General features: G+C 37.7%; 1 long non-coding RNA gene across 1 annotated transcript in view; it reads right to left on the bottom strand.

The window, feature by feature from the left end:
• Positions 1-22,194, bottom strand: part of LOC114678358 (uncharacterized) — a 32,092-nt gene that overhangs the window by 9,325 nt on the left and 573 nt on the right. The gene's annotated exons all lie outside the window — the stretch shown is intronic.

Genomic DNA, 22,194 nt, shown 5'->3' with positions numbered 1-22,194 from the left:
AACAAAAACCTTTCATTACCTTTTAATATTACATAAAAATCTTTTTCAAAAGAAAAAACAAATTTTGTGTTTGCTTTAGTGCATTTTTAATGCTAAAACTAGTTTCTAAATAAAATTTTGTAACTCTATGCAGTTTTAATTAGTTTGACCACTGGGCGCAGTGGCTCACACCTTTAATCCCAGCACTTTGGGAGGCCAAGGCGGGTGGATCATCTGAGGTCGGGAGTTCCAGACCATCCTGACCAACATGGAGAAACCCTATCTCTACTAAAGATACAAAATTAGCTGGGCATGGTGGTACATGGCTGTAATTCCAGCTATTTGGGAGGCTGAGGCAGGAAAATTGCTTGAACCCAGGAGGCAAAGGTTGAAGTGAGCCGAGATCATGACACTGCACTCCAGTCTGGTGACAGAGTGAGACTCTATCTCAAAAAAAAAAAAAAAAAAAAAAATTAGTTTGACTGTAAGGTAAGATTTTCATAAAGTTTTTAGAACCCTTTACAAATTTCTGTTAAACAGTAGAGCAATTTTCTAAGAAAACCCTGTTATTCAGACACATGGGCCCAGATTCTGGCCTTGCATTAATGTGCTTTTACTTTAATGTTCAATCTATGAAAAAAATTAAATAATCCCCTTTAAATCTTAGCCGAATTGCTCATATCCACCAAACTTTCTTTCCAAGACCAACCCTTCACAAACTGTTTTCACCCTGCTTAAACCTTCAGCTTTGTCCCATTACTCTTTTAGTTTAAGACAATCTTTAAAACCCTCTGTACTAGACAAAATTACATTTTAACAAAAGCCATATTCCCATGCCTTCTTATAATCTTTTACCAAAAACACATTCTACTTTCCTTATGCACCTTGTATGTAAAACTCTCTCTCTAGTGGTCTCAATTACATATTACAATGTTAACTTTCGGCAACTTTTATTTTTGGGGAAAACCTGATAAGTAAGCTATTTAAATTATGTTCTAGGTGTGGAGCCTAGGATGTCAGACAGAAATGAAGATAAGGTTTGTCCCTTTCCAGCATAGCCAGGGGGCATGGCTAACTCCACATGTCCTCAGGTCTCATCTAGAATCTAATGCTCTAAAGTAGGTAAATGAAACAATTTCAAAAGTCAAAGAAGCAGTTTATGACCTTAAAACACTTAGTAAATCTGATATCTGACCTTAATTTAGACCAAATGTCTACATTTGGAAGACATTTTCATTTTGTCAATAATCTTTAAAACTGTCTTTTTTTCCAAAAGATTACTAAAGTCACATGAACAAAAAGGCATTAAAGTTTCTATTTTTCTGACAGAATATTTGACTTAAGTGCTTATTTTTCTAAGATAATTAATCAGAGCTCTTTTTATATAAATACCACACACATAACACATATAAATACATAGAAAGAGAGAGATTCAGCACTTGTAAGATTTTTCATTTACTAGTTTCTTTCTTTCTTTTTTTTTTTTTTTTGAGACTGAGTTTCACTCTTGCTGCCCAGGCTGGAGTGCAAAGGTGCAATCTTGGCTCACCACAACCTCTGCCTCCCGGGTTCAAGTGATTCTCCTGCATCAGTCTCCTGAGTAGCTGGGATTACAGGCATGTGCCACCACGCCTGGCTAATTTTGTATTTTCAGTAGAGACAGGGTTTCTCCATGTTGGTCAGGCTGGTCTCGAGCTCCTGACCTCAGGTGATCCATCTGCCTTGGCCTCCCAAAGTGCTGGGATTACAGGTGTAAGTTACCGCATCTAGTGCATTTAGTAGTTTCTTAATTGAATTACTGGCTTCAGGGTGGAGCCCTTGGAGGAACAGGGTGAGGAAAGTATGTAGTTCCTAGGGTCCAATAAGCAGGTACAGCTGGAAGGCAAAGACAGATCCCCAAAATTAAGGGTGCCATTTTATGTTGGATCCTGGATCCCCCAAAAGGAGGGAAATAGTATGGGAGAAAATAGTGCAGCGCTTCTACCATGCATTTCATTTCAAGGCAACCCAAAGCCAAACAGCCCATTTTGTGATCAGCTCGTCCTCCACTGGAGTCTCTTTCAGTGGGGATTGGGGATGTTTCCATATATTTTAGGTGGCCAAGAGCATGCTTCTCTAATTGAAACATCAAACAGCTGAGTATACCCCACAAATGCCATTAGCCATCCCAACAGGTATATTTCCTACCTAATTATTACACACCAAGTTTCCCTTATAATGTGAGGTAATTTCTGATACCCACAAAAGTCAAAAGCATCAGTTAACACAATGCAAAACAGAACAGAGTCTTAGATTTTGAGAGGGATCTATTCTCATTCAATTCTTGGGCTTCTGTGAGGAAAACAGAGGTTTTTGCCAGAATGGGGTCTGTGGTGCCTCCTCTGCTTTTCCCCAGGAGTCCCAGGCTGTTAGAATTTATCTTAGGTTCCATCATGTGGGTATCAAGAGTGGCAAGAAGACAAAAAGGAGAAGAACAATTTAGTCTACTAAGAAGAAAAATCTTTTTTTTTCAGAAAAACATGATTCAAGAAGAAAAAATGATAAAATCCTCTTACATAGATATAGCTTGGATATTTGTTTTTAATTCAGCTGATACTAACCAAAGAGTTTTTTATCTTAAAAGAATTCTTTTAAATCTCTTATTACCAGACTCTAACCAGGACAGCCAATATTTCTGGCTTTTGAATTCTACCACAGGTAACTTCCCACATGAAATTATTAAGTTTTAACAAAGATTATAACCTAACCATGGATGTATAATGTGCCTCAAAGAGATGGTAAGCAGTTTCGTTCTTTCTACAAGATTTAGAATCTCCCCAATGGTAGTTTAGAGAAAGGAAAACCCAAGACAGGAAATCAGAAGTTATTCATGGGGGAAAAACCCTCAAGAAATGGCAAAGTTACACAAATAAAAAACCAGAAAGGATTCATTCCAGTAGCCAAGAATTGAACCCAGGTCAGCATTCTCAAAAGACAATGGCTTAGCTACTGAGCTACACAGCATTGAGCAGTTTCTATTGCTCTTCCCAGAAGTCTAGAGTTTCTGATTTTAATCTTGCAAAGACTCTTAACTGCTCAAGGTAATTTTTAGGGCTAACTATCATATGAACCCCCAAATTCTTGTCCTGTGGATGGCAGAAACCAAGAGAAAGTATCCCCATATGGTCACAGGGTCAAGCCCTTAAGGACACAAAACAAGACAGAGAAATTTCATTTGGTATTAGTTTCAGGGACCTGGAGCAAAAATTTTAACCGATTACCTTTCTGGGCTAAATGAAAAGCAGGCGTATAGAGGAACAGCTCCAGTCTACAGTTCCCAGTTTGAGCAATGCAAAAGACTGGTGATTTCTGCATTTCCAACTGAGGTACTGGGTTCATCTCACTGGGACTGGTTGGACAGTGGGTGCAGCCCATGGAGTGTGAGCCAAAGCAGGGCGGGGCATCACCTCACCCAGGAAGTGCAAGGGGTTGGGAAATTCCCTTTCCTAGCCAAGGGAAGCCATGACAGATGGTATCTGGAAAATCAGGACACTACAACCCTAATACTGTGCTTTTCCAATGGTCTTAGCAAATGGCACACCAGGAGATTATATTCTATGCCTGGTTCAGTAGGTCCCATGCCCACAGAGCCTTGCTTGTTGCTAGTAGAGCAGTCCGAGATAGAACTGTGAGGTGGCAGCAAGGCTGGGGGAGGGGTGTCTGCCATTGCTGAGGCTTGACTAGGTAAACAAAGTGGTCGGGAAGCTCGAACTGGGTAGAAAGCCCACCGCAGCTCAATGAGGCCAGCCTGACTCTGTAGACTCCACCTCTGGGGGCAGGACATAGCAGAAAAAAAGGCAGCAGAAACTTCAGCAGACTTAAATGTTCCTGTCTGACAGCTTTGAAGAGAGCAGTGGCTCTCCCAGCATGGAGTTTGAGATCTGAGAACAGACAGACTGCCTCCTCAAGTAGGTCCCTGACCCCCGAGTAGCCTAATCTCCCAGTAGGGACCAACTGACACCTCATATAGCCGGGTATCCCTCTGAGACAAAGCTTCCAGAGGAAGGATCAGGCAGCAACATTTGCTGTTCTGCAGTATTTGCTGTTCTGCAGCCTCCACTAGTGATACCCAGGCAAACAGCGTCTGGAGTGGACCTCCAGCAAACTCCAACAGTCCTGCAGCTGAGGGTCCTGACTGTTAGAAGGAAAACTAACAAAAAGAAAGGAATACCATCAACATCAAGGAAAAGGACATCCACACCAAAACCCCATATGTAGGTCACCATCATCAAAGACTAAAGGTAGATAAAACCACAAAGATGGGGAGAAACCAGAGCAGAAAAGCTGAAAATTCTAAAACCCAGAGTGCCTCTTCTTCTCCAAAGGATCGCAGCTGCTCGCCAGCAATGGAACAAAGCTGGACGGAGAATGACTTTGATGAGTTGACAGAAGTAGGCTTCAGAAGATCAGTACTACAAACTTCTCCAAGCTAAAAGAGGATGTTTGAACCCATTGCAAGGAAGCTAAAAACCTTGAAAAAAGATTAGAACAACGGCTAACTAGAATAAACAGCATAGAGAAGATCTTAAATGGTCTGTTGGAGCTGAATACCATGGCACGAGAACTACGTGATGCATGCACAAGCTTCAGTAGCTGATTCGATCAAGTGGAAGAAAGGGTATCAGTGATTGAAGATCAAATGAATGAAATGAAGCGAGAAGAGAAGTTTAGAGAAAAAAGAGTAAGAAGAAATGAACAAATCCTCCAAGAAATATGAGACTATGTGAAAAGAACAAATCTACAACTGATTGGTGTACCCTGAAAGTGACAGCGAGAATGGAGCCAAGTTGGAAAACACTCTGCAGGATATTATCTAGGAGAACTTCCCCAACCTAGTAAGGCAGGCCAACATTCAAATTCAGGAAATACAGAGAACACCACAAATATACTCCTCAAGAAGAGCAACACCAAGACACATAATTGTCAGATGCACCAAGTTTGAAATGAAGGAAAAAATGTTAAAGGCAGCCAGAGAGAAAAGTTGGGTTATCCACAAAGGGAAGCCCATCAGACTAACAGCGGATCTCTTGGCGGAAACTCTACAAGCCAGAAGAGAGTGGAGACCTATATTCAACATTCTTAAAGAAAAGAATTTTCAACCCAGAATTTCATATCCAGCCAAGCTAAGCTTCATAAGTGAGGGAGAAATAAAATCCTTTACAGACAAGCAAACGCTGAGAGATTATGTCACCACCAGACCCGCCTTACAAGAGCTCCTGAAGCAAGCACTAAACATGGAAAGGAACAACTGGTACCAGCCACTGCAAAAACATGCCAAATTATAAAGACCATTGATGCTAGGAAGAAACTGCATCAACGAATGAGCAAAATAACCAGCTAACATCATAATGACAGGATCAAATTCAAATATAACAATATTAACCTTAAATGTAAAAGGGCTAAATGGCCCAATTAAAAGACACAGACTGGCAAATTGGATAAAGAGTCAAGACCTATCAGTGTGCTGTATTCGGGAGACCCATCTCACATGCAGACACACACATAGGCTCAAAATAAACGGATGGAGGAAGATCTACCAAGCAAATGAAAAACAAACAAACAAACAAAAAAAGCAGGGCTTCCAATCCTAGTCTCTGATAAAAAAGACTTTAAACCAACAAAGATCAAAAGAGACAATTTAGGCCATTACATAATAGTAACAGGATCAATTCAACAAGAAGAGCTAACTATCCTAAATATATATGCACCCAATACAGGAGCACCCAGATTCATAAAGCAAGTCCTTAGAGACCTACAAAGAGACTTAGACTCCCACACAATAATAACGGGAGACTTTAGCACCCCATTGTCAACATTAGACAGATCAAAGAGACAGAAAGTTAACAAGGATATACAGGAATTGAACTCAGTGCTGCACCAAGTGGACCTAATAGACATCTACAGAACTCTCCACCCCAAATCAACAGAATATACATTCTTCTTAGCACCACATCCCGCTTATTCCAAAATTGACCACGTAGTTGGAAGTAAAGCCCTCCTCAGAAAATGTAAAAGACCAGAAATTATAACAAACTGTCTGTCAGACAGTGCAATAAAATTAGAACTCGGGATTAGGAAACTCACTCAAAACCGCACAAGTACATGGAAACTGAACCACCTGCTCCTGAATGACTACTGGGTATATAACGAAAAGAAGGCAGAAATAAAGATGTTCTTTGAAACCAATGAGAACAAAGATACAACATACCAGAATCTCTGGGACACATTTAAAGTATTGTGTAGAAGGAAATGTATACCACTAAATGCTCACAAGAGAAAGCAGAAAAGATCTAAAATCAACAACCTAACATCACAATGAAAAGAACTAGAGAAGCAAGAGCACACACATTCAAAAGTTCACAGAAGGCAAGAAGTAACTAAGATCAGAGCAGAACTGAAGGAGACAGAGACACAAAAAACCCTCCAAAAAATCAATGAATCCAGGAGCTGGTTTTTTGAAAAGATCAACAAAATTGACAGACTGCTAGCAAGACTAATAAAGAAGAAAAGAGAGAAGAATCAAATAGATGCAGTAAAAAAATGATAAAGGGGATATCACCACCGATCCCACAGAAATACAAACTACCATCAGGGAATACTATAAACACCTCTATGCAAATAAACTAGAAAATCTAGAAGAAATAGATACATTCCTGGACACATACACTCTCCCAAGACTAAACCAGGAAGAAGTTGAATCCCTGAATAGAACAATAACAGGCTCTGAAATTGAGGCAATAATTAATAGCCTTCCAACCAAAAAGAGCCCAGGACCAGATGGATTCACAGTCAAATTCTACCAGAGGTACAAAGAGGAGCTGGTACCATTCCTTCTGAAACTATTCCAATCAATAGAAAAAGAGGGAATCCTCCCTAACTCATTTTATGAGGCCAGCATCATCCTGATAACAAAGCCTGGCAGAGACACAACAGAAAAAGAGAATTTTAGACCAATATCCCTGATGAACATTGATGCAAAAATCCTCAATAAAATACTGGCAAACCAAATCTAGCAGCACATCAAAAAGCTTATCCAACACGATCAAGTCAGCTTCATCCCTGGGATCCAAGGTTGGTTCAACATATGCAAGTCAATAAACATAAACCATCATATCAACAAAACCAAAGACAAAAACCACATGATTATCTCAACCAATGTAGAAAAGGCCTTCGACAAAATTCAACAGCTCCTCATGCTAAAAACTCTCAATAAACTAGGTATTGATGGGACGTATCTCAAAATATAAGAATTATATCCTGTTATTACAAAAATAATAAGAGTTATTTATGACAAACCCACAGCCAATATCATACTGAATGGCTAAATACTGGAAGCATTCCCTTTGAAAACTGGCACAAGACAGGATGCCCTCTCTCACCACTCCTATTCAACATAGTGTTGGAAGTTCTGGCCAGGGCAATCAGGCAGGAGAAAGAAATAAAGGGTATTCAATTTGGAAGAGAGGAAGTCAAATTGTCCCTGTTTGCAGATGACATGATTGTATATTTAGAAAACTCCATTGTCTCAGCCCAAAATCACCTTAAGCTGATAAGCAACTTCAGCAAAGTCTCAGGATATAAAATCAATGTGCAAAAATCACAAGCATTCCTATACACCAATAACAGACAAACAGACAGCCAAATCATGAGTGAACTCCCATTCACAATTGCTTCAGAGAGCATAAAATACCTAGGAATAGAACTTACAAGGATGTGAAAGACCTCTGCAAGGAGAACTACAAACCACTGCTCAACAAAATAAAAGAGGACACAAACAAATGGAATAACATCCCATGCTCATGGATAGGAAGAATCAGCATCATGAAGATGGCCATACTGCCCAAGGTAATTTATAGATTTAGTGCCATCCCCATTAAGCTACCAATGACTCTCTTCACAGAATTGGAAAAAAGCTACTTTAAAGTTCATATGGAACCAAAAAAGAGCCCGCATTGCCAAGACAATGCTAAGCCAAAAGAACAAAGCTGGAGGCATCGTGCTACCTGACCTCAAACTATACTACAAGGCTACAGTAACCAAAACAGCATGGTACTGGTACCAAAACAGAGATATAGACCAATGGAGCAGAACAGAGCCCTCAGAAATAATACCACACATCTACAACCATCTGATCTTTGACAAACCTGACAAAAACAAGAAATGGGGAAAGGATTTCCTATTTAATAAATGGTGCTGGGAAAACTGGCTAGCCATATGTAGAATGCTGAAACTGGATCCCTTCCTTACACCTTACACAAAGATTAATCCAAGATGTATTAAAGACTTTAATGTTAGATGTAAAATCATAAAAACCGTAGAATAAAAACTAGGCAATATCATTCAGGCCATAGGCATGGGCAAGGACTTAATGACTAAAACACCAAAAGCAATGGCAACAAAAGCCAAAATTGATAAATGGGATCTAATTAAACTAAAGTGCTTCTGCACAGCAAAAGAAACTACCATCAGAGTGAACAGACAACCTACAGAATGGGAGAAAATTTTTGCAATCTACCTATCTGACAAAGGGTTAATATCAAGTATCTGCAACGAACTTATTAAGTTCACAAGAAAAAAAATCAAACAACCCCATCAAAAAGTGGGAGAAGGATATTAACAGACACTTCTCAAAAAAGACATTTATGCAGCCAACAGACACATGAAAACAATGCTCATCATCACTGGCCATCAGAGAAATGCAAATCAAAACCATGATGAGATACCATCTCACACCAGTTAGAATGGCAATCATTAAAAAGTCAGGAAACAACAGGTGCTGGAGAGGATGTGGAGAAATAGGAACACTTTTACACTGTTGGTGGGACTGTAAACTAGTTCAACCATTGTGGAAGACAGTGTGGCAATTCCTCAAGGATCTAGAACTAGAAACACCACTTGATCTAGCCATCCCATTATATACCCAAAGGATTATAAATCATGCTATTATAAAGACACATGCACAAGTATGTTTATTGCAGCACTATTCACAATAGCAGAGACTTGGAACCAACCCAAATGTCCATCACTGATAGACTGGATTAAGAAAATATGGCACATATACACCATGGAATACTATGCAGCCATAAAAAAGGATGAGTTCATATTCTTTGCAGGGACATGGATAAAGCTGGAAACCATCATTCTCAGCAAACTATCGCAAGGACAGAAAACCAAACACCACATGTTCTCACCCATAGGTGGGAATTGAACAATGAGAACATATGGACACAGGGTGGGGAACATCACGCACTGGGGCCTGTTGTGGGGTGGAGGGAGCGGGGAGGGATAGCATTAGGAGATATACCTAATGTAAATGATGAGTTAATGGGTGCAGCACACCAACATGGCACATGTATACATATGTAACAAGCCTTCAGTTGTGCACATGTACTCTAGAAATTAAAGTATAATAATAATAAAAAAAGAAAAGCAGGCTTATAGAGGTCCTACGCCCATGTTCTATCCTATGATACCCCTGTCTGCATTACAGAAAGACACATTCTTAGTACAATGTAAACCAGATTTGCTACAGCCTAAGACTAGTCTCAGAAATCCTTTTATTTCTATTAACCAAACCCTTGCAGAGGAGACAAATAATGATGTTTATCATTACACACACACACACACACACACACACACACACACACACACACGCACACGAGAGACAGAGATAGAGAGAGAGAGAGGGAGAGAAACTAGAAACTTGGCTGGTAAGAATATCTTACCCTTTTTGCTGGCATACCAGGTTTCCGGGTTTCCTTTCTCTGCCCTTTCCAGAATAATGGATCAAGTTTTTGATGGCCCTGCTTGCTGTGCTCAAGCCACCTTACAAAATAAAATCACCCTTTTCTGTTTTATGAAACCATAGGCAAAATATTCTCAATTTTGCAAGATGCTGCCCAACGGGCTGCATGGGGCACTGAATTAGCATTTTTCATCCCAGTCAAAGCAAAATGCACATAACAAAACAGACACTAGTCACCTTGTTCAGCACACAATATGGACCTGGCAAGGCTCATACTTTCTCGTTGGTCCCTGTTGTCTTTGATCCACTCCAGGTTGAGAGGGATGATCTCTGACTGGTAATTCAATAGTTGGCCTCTGGGCAAGATGAAGAACAGATAGCTGCCCCAATTCAGGCCTGTTGAACTTTCTTCAGGGCTCACCAGATGTGACTAGACAAGTAAGGACGGTTCTCTGAGTTAGGCCTGATGGAGTTCTGTCAGCAATTCTTCTGAAATTCCCTCTACATACACAAACACATAAAAAAATAAAATAGAAGGACTTCCAAATCAAGATCCTTATCCAAGAATTCCAAGAGTATCCCTTCCAAACTATCCTCCTATTTCTCCTATTCTCCATCTGAGAAATCTCCCTGAAATCTTCCTGACTGAGAAGTCTCCCAAGACTCTTACTACTAATCAGAGAGAGCCAACCAAGACTCCTGAAGGAGCCAAACTGAGACAGACACCTTACCATGGGGGAACAGAAAAACTGAGACACCGGAAGGGGCCAAAGTGAGATAGATATCTCAGAATGGGGCCATAGACAGACATCTCACCATGGGGCTTCAGAAAAACCAAGACCTCCGAGGGGGCCAAACCAATTGGAGAAGGGAGGAGGCATTGGCAGCACCTAAAATACTCACGAAACCAGACACTCCATGACAGGGCTATAGACAGGTACCTTGTGATAGGGCTACAGTTACCCATACCCCATGGTGGGGCTACAGACAGACATCCCACCATGGCTACAATTATGGGATGTCTTCCAGGACTACTTCTCTATATCAATTAAGTCCATGCACATTAGGTCAGCAGCACCCTGCCAGTAGAGACAGTACCAGAGTCAGCCTTAGTCCAAGACAACTAGGCCACTTAAGGGATTCACTAGTTGTTCTGAGATTAAGGAAATATTGCATCTTAAAAATAATCCATTATGAAGCACCTGTATGCTTCAAGAGCTGAGTTGCCAGCTATCTGTATTAGTTTGCTAGGGTTGCTGTAACAAGTAAACACAATCTGGGCAGCTTAAGCAACAGAATTTATTGTTTCACAGTTGTGAAGGATAGACGTTTAAAATCAAGGTGTCAGCAGGGTTGGCTCCTTCTGAGGGCTGTGAGGGAATAAGTTCCAGGCCTCCCTCCTTGACTTAAAGATGATCCTCTTTTCCCTATGGTTCTTCACATCATCTTCTCTCTGTGTACCCCCATGTCTAAATTTCCTCTTTTTATAAATACCCCAGTCATATTGGATTAAGTACCACTCTGAATGCCTTATTTTAACTCTAGAACCTCTGTAAAACCCCTCTTTAAGTAAGGTCACATTGTGAGGTACTGGGAGTTAGGACTTCAACATATAGAGTTGGGAGGACACAATTCAACACATAACACTATCTGAAACACATTCTCTGCCCTCAAGGAGCATTCAGCCTAATGTGTGATATATACATTTATTCTCTATCTTCTATTTATTCAACTTTGAATTTAAAGAGAAAAGACTAAGTTGCTTTGTAATAATGATAATATTAAGTATTCACATTGTACTAATTGTAGTTTCAGGTGTGTCTGGTATAATACCAAGTTGGTACTTTCTAGAAATAATTATCTTAAATACATGTCTCAATCACTTGGGCTGGCCTCTGGATCCATCACTGCAGGGAGGCTACTGAACCACGGTCAGGTAGCCACAAGGGCAATCCTAGACAAGTCCCCAAATTTGCAACTACCCAGTGGGTTCACCTTGCCTGCTGCCTAGACAGCCGATTTATCAAGATAGGGGAATTGCAATAAAGAAAGAGTAATTCACACAGAGCTGGTTGTGTGGGAGACTGGAGTTTTATTATTACTCAAATCGGTCTCCAAACATGGTTTTTATTTCTATTTTTTTGACACAGGGTCTTGTTCTGTGGCCCAGGCTGGAGTGCAGGAGGGCAATCACAGCTCACTGCAGTATCAAAGTCCTGGACTCAAGTGATCCTCCCACCTCAGCATCCTGAGTAGTAGTGACTACAGCCATGTGCCACCATGTCTGGCTAACGTTTTTTATTTTTTTGTAGAGAGAGGCTCTTGCTATATTGCCTAGGCTGGTCTTATACTCCTGGGCTCAAATGATCCCCCTGTCTTGGCCTCTCAAAGTGCTGGGATTACAGGCATGAGCCACTGCACTCAGCTTCTGCTAACATGGTTTTAATATATATCTTGTGTGCTGACTTCCAAGTCTGTAGAGCAACCCTGACCTTTCCCGTATTTATACTCATTTAACTAACTGGATACAAATTCCTGAGTATTGTCAATGTTTTGGCATTTCATACCATGAAAATAAAAATTCACTTTTGTTGACAAAACTTTACATTTTGTAACCATATAAACTGGCATTACGTAGAATTTTTTCATGTCATTACAGAGATATCTTCCTTATAATATTTTTTGAATTGTTCAATTTAATTAGATATGCAGATTTAAAAGGGAAGAAAATTAGATACTTACATGTGTGAGAAATTAAATAAATATATAACTAAGCTGGATATATTAGATTTAAATCAATTTCTCAAGATAAAGGAAAAAATAATTTAATTCAAGTGAATATTGAGACATGTATTTAAGAGAATTATTTTTAGAAAGTACCAACTTGGTATTATACCAAACACACCTGAAACTAAAATTCATGCAATGTGAGTACTACATATTATCATCATTACAAAAGCAACTTAGTGTTTTTTCTTTAAATTCAAAGTTGAATAAATAGAAGATAAAGAATAAATGTGTATATCACACATTAGGCTGAATGCTCCTTGAGGGCAGAGAATGTGTTTCAAATAGCGTTATGAGTTGAATTGTGTCTTCCCAAATTTATGTGTTGAAGTCCTAACTCCCAGTACCTCACAATGTGACCTTACTTAGAGAAGGGTTTTACAGAGGTACTGAAGTTAAAATAAGGCATTCGAAGTGGTCCCTAATCCAGTATGATTGGGGTACTGATAAGAAGAGGAAATTTAGACATGGGTGTGCATAGAGGGAAGATGATGTGAAGAACCATAGGGAAAAGAGGGTCATCTGCAAGTCGAGGAGAGAAGCCTGGAACTTATCATTCCCTCATAGCCCTCAGAAGGAAGCAATCCTGCTGACCTCTTAATTTTGGACTTCTATCCTCCAGAACTGTGACACAATAAATTCTGTCGCTTAAGCTGCCCAGATTGTGGTTACTTTGTCACAGCAACCCTAGCAAACTAATACAGATATCTGGTGACTCAGTTCTTAAAGCATACAGGTGCTTCATAACTGATTATTTTTAATATGAGATATCTCTTTTAATCTCAGAACAACTAGTGAATCCTTTAAAATTTAAATCAATCAGATGACATGATGGAACAAAATAGTCAATGTAAATTGGTTACATTAATTCCTTTGGTTGCAAACTGTATTTATGACTTTAAGAAAATCTTTTATCTTTCTTTTAACATTATAATTTGGTTTATAACATAGCGAACATATTTTAAAATTATCTCTTTCTGAAAGTTTTGTATACTTTAATATGAATCATACCAGACAATAAAACAATAAAATTAGATTACTTGGCTCTCATATTTAACATTCTCTAAATTCATCCCTTACCATACCTTTAAGAAAAAAATCTTTTTAAAAAAACTTTCCATTTTTCTTGATTAACTTTTTTCTCCCTGAACAAATTTTCCTCTTTTGCTTTATATATTATTTGGGACAAAGACCCCTTGTTGAATAATTATGGTATTTCAGATGCTATGCTACATAACTTCATATTTGTATCATATGTGATTCTCACAATAACCCAGTGAATTGGGTATTAGTACTTCTGCTTTTTACTGGAGGAAATACAGGATCAGTGAGACTAGGTAACCTGCCCACGGTTATATAGGTAATAAGCGACCAGACCACAGACTATGGTATTGCCTTGTGTCTCATTTCTATGCCCAGTGTTCTTTCACCTGAAACTGTGTTTCTGGATATAATTTGACTAGTTTTATGTCAACAAGCCCATCATTTAAAATATTTTGTCTGTAAGTAATAGAAACCCCGACTCAAACTCATGTAGACAATAAAGAAATTTATTATCTCACATATTAGTAGCTCCAGGGTTAATCTCTTCAATGGCATGAGGATCTAAAGTTGCCCAATTTCTATTCTGCCTACGTCCTATACATTATTGCCACATAAGGTTTATTATGTGATTGTAGGGTGATCTAGCTTTCAGGAATTCTGTCAACATAATCCTCTACATCAACAAGTCAGCTCTAGTCATTATGCCTAGACAATGCAATATCTAGAGAAAGAAGAGACAACATTTTGTCCCATGGCTCTTTCTTAGAAATAAGTAAAATAAATACTTAGAAATACTTACTTAGAAATAAGTAAAATTTCCCTAGAACTCCTAGAAGGCTCTATTTTACAACTCTTTGGCTACTGTGTTAGCTTTCTACTGCTGTCATAACAAATTACTACACATTTAGTAGCACAAAACCACACTTACTTATTATCTCACAGTTCTGTAGGTCAGAGTCCTGGTGGGCTCAATTGAGTTCTCTACTTAGGGCCTTATAATGCCCAATCCAAAGTGGAGGCTAGGCTGGGCTGGGAGGATTTGAGGAAGAATCTACCTCCTAAGTAGAACTTAGCTCACTAAGTTCATTGACAAAATCCTGTTCTTTGTGGTTGTAGGATTTGGTCCTTGTTTCCTCATGGGCTCTCAGCTGGGGATTCCTCCCAGCCCCTTGCGGCTCTCTGCATCCCTCAGCCGGTGGTTCCCTCGAATCCTTCTCATGCTTCAACTCTCTCTGACTTTCCCTTCTGCCATCAGCTGAAGAAACCTCTCTGCTTTGAGTGCTTGTGTAATTAGATGTGGCCCATCTGGATAATCTCCCTATTTTTAGGTAAGCTGTGCCTTATAACAAAACTTAATCATGAGAATGACATCTCATTTTATCTGTAGTTTTTAGGAATTTAAATGGGAAATCTCTGGGGAGTCATTTTAGAGTGATGCCTACCACAGCCACAGTTGGGTCATATGTCCTTTTCTGAATTAATCAATGACAAGGGGAATGAATTACCATAATTTGCTCAGATAGCCTTCTGGGATGGAATGGAAATGTTGGGGAATAAACCACAATGTCCATTATGTAACCACATTATAATGCTTCTCTTAAGAGTGCTGAATGGGTTCATATATTCTCTATACCATATATTGATATTTTATTTTCACAAAGAATACTATCATCTGGATAGTACTCTTTTCCTCATTATTTTTCATGATGCTTAATACATGTTGGCTAGAACACTGGTTAAAAATTATCTTAGGAAAGACAAAAAAGAGGCTGTGTAAGTACAGTTCTAGTATTCAAGAACAAAAAATATTCCCCATCCTGTCATGGTAAATTATCTTAAAAAGAGAAAGCTGGCTGAGCGCAGTGGTTCACGCCTGTAATCCTAGCACTTTGGGAGGCCGAGGTGGGCGGATCACGAGGTCAGGAGATTGAGACCATCCTGGCTAACATGGTGAAACCCTGTCTCTACTAAAAATACAAAATATTAGCCGGGCATGGTGGCGGACACCTGTAGTCCCAGCTACTCGGGAGGGTGCCTGGGAGGCAGAGGTTGCAGTGAGCGGAGATCACGGCACTGCACTCCAGCCTGGGTGACAGAGCAAGACTCTGTCTCAAAAAAAAAAAAAAAAAAAAAAAAAAGAGAGAGAGAGAGAGAGCTGATTAACTTGTTGAGCTGATAACAGCAGCATTATGGCTATAATTTGGGTTTCTTACAAGTCTTTCTGTAAAACATTTAATAGGATTATGGCAGATATAGAGAGAATATTAGTCCACCTGTTATAGATAAGCTGCCTTAGATACCTGGGAACAACTTCATGTAAGAAATCGCTGCCCACTTAGTATTACCATTGAGAAACCATTTATAGACACAACCTACAACGGTCTCCCTTACTTCTTTAAGAGTTCCTCTGTAGGAATTGTAACTTCTTTTCACTCCCAGTCCCCTCCACATCCACCACCCTGCTCTGTCTAGTTTGTTGCAATGTAAAAAGAAATCTAGCTGTATACCATGTCCCTCCATTAATACGTAGACTAACTTGCGACAGTGTATCTAGCAAGGTAGATGTCACCTTCTCTATTCCCTTATATGTGACCTTCTAGAAGCTGTTACCTTTGCCCAAGATGATGACTTTCCTCCTAAGATATTCTTTTTCATTGGAAAAGAATATCTAAGTAGGGGCATTTCTCTCTTAGAACCTCTTTCAACTGCTGTTGATTGCACCACCTAGCAGGAGTGTTTGCCATCTAATGGCAAGGCAGGACTGCTCCAAGATGGTTGGAAGATGGTACAAGTGCAGTGTATATTCTGTTTGTTTGGCTGATGTGCTACGTCTCATATGTCAAAACGTAGTTCAAGAACTGATAAGCTCTCTGAACTATAAGTAATCCTAGGAAATGAAGTGATAGTAAAAACACTGGACAGATCTGGGACTTTTGTGGTAAATATGGTACTTTAAAGGAATAACAAGTCGACTGAATGGTAAATCAAGTAGACTTTAATCATTTCCTACCGTTTCTAGATAAGCTTTTTCATTTTTAGGCTTGAGGAAACTAAGGTCTAAGGCAAGCAGTTAGTAAAAATAAATGAGACTTGTGAGCGTTTAGATAGTCTTTCTGGTACCTTATTTTAAGCATTTGTAGTCAATGGAATCACCAGTTCACTTTATTGTTTGATAGAGTTTTATATTATATTTAATATACTTTATTAAATCTACTTTATTGTTTGATAGTTTTATATTATTAATAAATATTATTTAATATATTATATAAAATGTATATTTAATACAAATCAATGTTCAATATCTGTAAGTTTTTGGTGTGTTTTATTATAGAGAGACACTTATTTACTTTGGGTAACTTAAATTATTCATGCAGGGTTGGGATTCTGGTTATTCTGTTCATGAATAAGGATATAAAATGTTGTATATTAGAAATATTATATTTTCAAGAACTTTTATATTTGTTATATAGGTTTTTTGTTAAATTATTTAGGTGTAACTATAAAGCTAAATTATTTTATATGTGAATAAAAGGATGAGTGATTTTATTAGCATAAGTTGGTGGAATTGTGCCATCTAGTGCCTTTTACTAAAAATAAAAACCCTTGTTTTTTTAAGATTTATTTTTCAGTTCCTAGAATCTCAAAGTTTGAAGATTAAAATAAGTGTAGCATGTGACAGGATTTCCTTCCTTTTTAAGGCTGAATATTATTCAAGGTAATGATTTTTAAAGTACTTAGCTGAAGTCAGGCTAGCTTTAGCCTCTAAATCAATGAGAACTACAAATCAATTTAATGTGATTTGTATCTATAATAGAAAAATATAGTTACCTATGTTTAATAAAACACTGTACCATGCTGAGACAGAATCCCAACAACTGAGAATCTCCTAAAACTATAATAAACTCCTTTGGGACCATTATGCAAGAGGGTAGCTTTTGACAAATGCCATGTAAATATATTCTTAAATTTTGTTGTCAACAATTTATAAGTTGAGCTACTGAGATTTGAACCTCAATACAGTTTCCATTTTTAACATACTGAATAAAAAGAATGAGCAGTGCCAAATTCATCAATTTTCAGTTTCTAAAAGCACACACCATACTTTAAAAAGACTTTTTATTTATTATTCATTTGACGTTCTTAGAAGGAAAAGTAAAATGCCTTACCATTCCATTCATACTTTTAAAAAGAAAGTACTGCATTTGTTATTGTTTTCCTTATTCTCATACCATTACAAAAATGTTTTTTACATTCTTAGATGGTTGAACAAATTTTTTAAAGAATAATATTTTAAGACATGTGAAACTCACATGAAATTCAAATTTCAGTGCCCATAAAGTTTTATTGGAACATACACGCACACCACACAGACAAACACACATGAGCAAATTAACATACACACACTAGAAAACATTTCTGGATTCTTTCTTTAGTTCTCCTGGTCTTTTACTATGCCAATGCCACATTGATTTGATTATAATGGCTTTACAGCCACTATATCTTCTGATTCATGGAAATCAGAGTTATTCTTTACCATTCTTTTTCTCATACTCTATTCCCCCACATTATTATATCAAAAAAAAGGTGAATTCTAATTGAAATCATATATTAATTTTGGGAGAATTGATATTTTAATATTGTTTTCCTATTTAACTTTGATGTCTTTCCATTTGTTCCTATCTTCTTTGTTTATATTCTATGCGTTTCCTTTGAGTAATTCTGTCATTATTTTTGTCTTTATTGAAAATGAGATTTTTTTCCAATTTCCTTTTTAGGTCATTGTTAGGATAGATAAAAACTACTGATTTTTATATGTTTAACTTTAATATGGTCACTATACTTAATTCTCTTGTAATCCTAGGGTAATTTATTACATTTTCCTGTACTATTTTGGCGTCCAATTACATCATAGGCAAAAAGAGATATTTTTATATCTTTCTTTCCAACTATCAGTTATTTTACTTAATTTTGTTGTATTCAATAGACACACCATTATTTTAGTATATGTACTGTCGAAGCAAGCATGACACACCATTATTAGATAATAGTAATAATAATAGAGGCATTTCTATTTATTTTTTATTTTAATTGAAATAGTTTTAGTATTTCCTGGTTGGGATAACACATATTGATTTTAATTTTTAAGGTATTTTTTATTATATTAAAATAGTATTCCTCAATTTCCATTAAATGTAGAATTATCATTACAAATAGCTCTTTAATTTCATCAAATGCTTTTTTTTTTTTTTCCCCCCACTTTGGGAGGCCTAGGTAGGAGGATCACTCAACTGTCTTTTCTTCATCTATTGATATGAACATATATTATTTTCTTTGATAATTTATTAATGTAGAAGATTATGTAGTGTTTTCTAAAACTGAATTATCCGGGCAATTAGAGAAGTTACTTATTTGGTCTTAACATATTATCCTATAAAAGCATTGCCAGATTCTGTTTGCTATTGTTTCATTTTATTTGTTAGATACATATTTGTGATAGAGATTGATTGTATTATTCCTTTTTGGTAGATTCTTAAACATGTTTTAGTATTAAAGTTATATACATTCATGAATAAAATGGAAGGAATTTTTTCTTTATAATATGGAATATTTTAAATAACATTGGAATTATTTCTTTTTTAAGTTATGCAAGACTTAGTTGTAATTTTCATCTGGTATTCATGCCTGTTTTTTAACTAATATTTTATTTCAGAAAAGTTTTAGATTTTTAGAAAAATTACAAAGTACAGAGAGATACCCAATCTATAACCCACAGAGAGTTTCTGCTATTTGCTCCTATAGCAGGCAGGAGTTTGAGATTACAGTGAACTATAATAGTGCCATGGTATTCCAGCCTGAAAGACAAAGCAATACCCTGTCTTCAAAAAAATGTGTGTGTGTGTGTGTGTATGTGCAGATGGAATTAGCAAGCAGGAAGAAACAATGAAGCAATATTAATACATTGTTATTAACTAAACTCCATACTTTATTTGGATTTTAGTTTTTACCTAATATGCTTTTTCTGTTCTTCATTGCAGCCAACATATTCAATATTGAATTAGTTTAATTTCTTGGGCCTTGTTCTTGTTCAAGCTTCATTTTGAAGTTTATTCTGGTATAAGCCAGCAGGGAGAAATGGAAAGAACTCAAATTTTGAACTCAAATAAATCTTAGCTCAAACATAGGTTCCATCTATAGAATTACTAATATAGTAAAATATATAGTACTAATTTTACTAATATAGTAAAATATATAGTAAAATATATTTTAAATATATAGTAAAATTTATAGTAAAATTTAAATATATAGTAAAATATATATATATAGTAAAATATATAGTGTGGTTAATTAGCATCAAAACTTTTGTAGGAATTTAGAAATGCTGAACCACATTATTTCATATTTATATGTAATTATAATTCTGTGTTAACATATTAATTTTTTTAGTAGTATACTAATTCCAGACTATTGAATAAATATTTACAATGAGAAAATGAGAAAGATTTATTTTTCTCATTAAAAAATATTTTCCAATCTTGAAATACTGTGTATCATTCTCATTACTGAACCATAAGGAGGAAATAATAGCTGGGAAATATAGAGAGCATAGCCACAGTCATCAAGGAAATAGAAATTTTCATACTAAAACAATTTTCTTTTGAGACAGGGTCTTGCTTTGTCTTCCAGGCTGGAGTACGGTGGAACCATCATAGCTCACTGTAATCTCAAACTCCTACTTGGCTAATTTTTAATTTTTTTTTTCTTTTTGTGCAGGTGGAATCTCCCTATGTTGCTCAGGCTGGCCTTGAACTTCTGGCCTCGAGCAATCCTCCCCCTGGGCTTCCCAAAGTGCTAGGATTCAGGATTACAGGTGTGAACCACTGCACCTGGGCTCATAGAAACTTTTAAAAGAAAGATTTTTTTGTTAAGAATGCAGAATTTTGAGAGACCAATTATTACCAAATTATGAAGAGTATATAGGTTGTACGTCAGTGGTGTAATAATTAGGTAGGATCTGGCCAGAAGACCCAGAAACGCTGGAGTCCTGCCACTGATCGACTACCCATTTCTGTGAAGCCTTGAGGAAAAAGCATTCACTCAGGAGGCAGGCAAGGTAAATGTATTCCTAGGTGGTACTCAGTTAGAAACTCTCCCTTAGAGGCCTGCAAATGAGCTAGGGGGGTGCAACGAAGAACTCCCTTTGTCTAAGTTAGGTTACGTTCAATGGCTGAAAATCAAATCACACAGAAAGCATATAAAGTCGGCTTTACCATTTCCATTTCCAATCTCCAAAAATATGTATATCCCAGCAAACAATAATGCAGACTGCTGCAGACAGAATGGCCAGACGGGGCATGAAATTCTGCATCAGTCCCTACGGCAACCATGGCCTAGACCTGAGTTTGCAGTTTGGGTTGATAGCTTTGTTTGGATCATCAAGGGCAAATGATGTCCTTAAGGACATAGCGGGCAAATTTACAAGCACCACTGGATTGTCATACAGAGCACATGAATTTTTCTCTTTCATCTCTGTGACTCTTTCTAATATGTCATAGTAAATATCTAGCTCTTCTGAATGGGTATAGGTGGCAGTTTGGAAAATAAGGTTAAAATAACGTTGAGAGAATTATGAGGGTTTCTGACAGAATGCAGGGAGAATCGAAGTTGGTGAGATGTTTCCAAAATATTACAATATTCGTTTTCCTGCCATTAAAAAAAATCTTGCCGGGCGCGGTGGCTCACGCCTGTAATCCCAGCACTTTGGGAGGCCGAGGCGTGTGGATCACAAGGTCAGGAGATCGAGACCACGGTGAAACCCCGTCTCTACTAAAAATACAAAAAATTAGCCGGGCGCGGTTGTGGGCGCCTGTAGTCCCAGCTACTCGGGAGGCTGAGGCAGGAGAATGGCGTGAACCCGGGAGGCGGAGCTTGCAGTGAGCCGAGATCGCGCCACTGCACTCCAGCCTGGGCGACAGAGCGAGACTCCGTCTCAAAAAAAAAAAAAAAAAAAAAAAAATCTTTGCCACCTCTCGTTTTGGATTATACGTCTCTCCCCATTAGAGAGAGAACACCTGAGGGCAGGGACTTTCTTATGCTTTTGCATCCTCATAACTTAGCAGGGATGGAACCTATAGTATACACCAATTCTTGTTTTTTAAGTGCATAAATAATTTAGCTAGCTATTGAACAGGAAAAAAGGTATTACAGATACATCCTTGAGAAGCATATAGCCTCGCAAAGAGTGGGTTCTGACATATATGGCACAATGAAGCCACAGTAAATGTTGCATAGAATTGAGTGGCAAATCGTGTATGTACTACAGAATATGAAAACCATAAAAACTTGTAGTAGGAACAAATTAAAGTACTGTAGATCACTTGGAGGTGAGGTATGATCAAGGTAGGATTCGTCTAAGCCTTTGAGGATATTTAGAATCTGGACAGAATTCTTCCCGGGAAAAACAGCCTGCGAGAAGCAGAGGTGGATTCTGACATAGATTCCTTAAGCTCCCAAGGACAAGCTAGGTTTCTTTTGCCCAAGGTTGAGACCCATGGTTTAGTGGGGGTGGACTGAGCTTTTTCAGTGCCTTCGCTTTGCTTTAT

Source organism: Macaca mulatta, chromosome 5 (assembly GCF_049350105.2).
Source record: "Macaca mulatta isolate MMU2019108-1 chromosome 5, T2T-MMU8v2.0, whole genome shotgun sequence".
Classification (NCBI taxonomy): Eukaryota; Metazoa; Chordata; class Mammalia; order Primates; family Cercopithecidae; genus Macaca; species Macaca mulatta.
The sequence above is the reverse complement of the archived record's forward strand: the minus strand, read 5'-3'. Positions and strand labels throughout refer to the sequence as shown.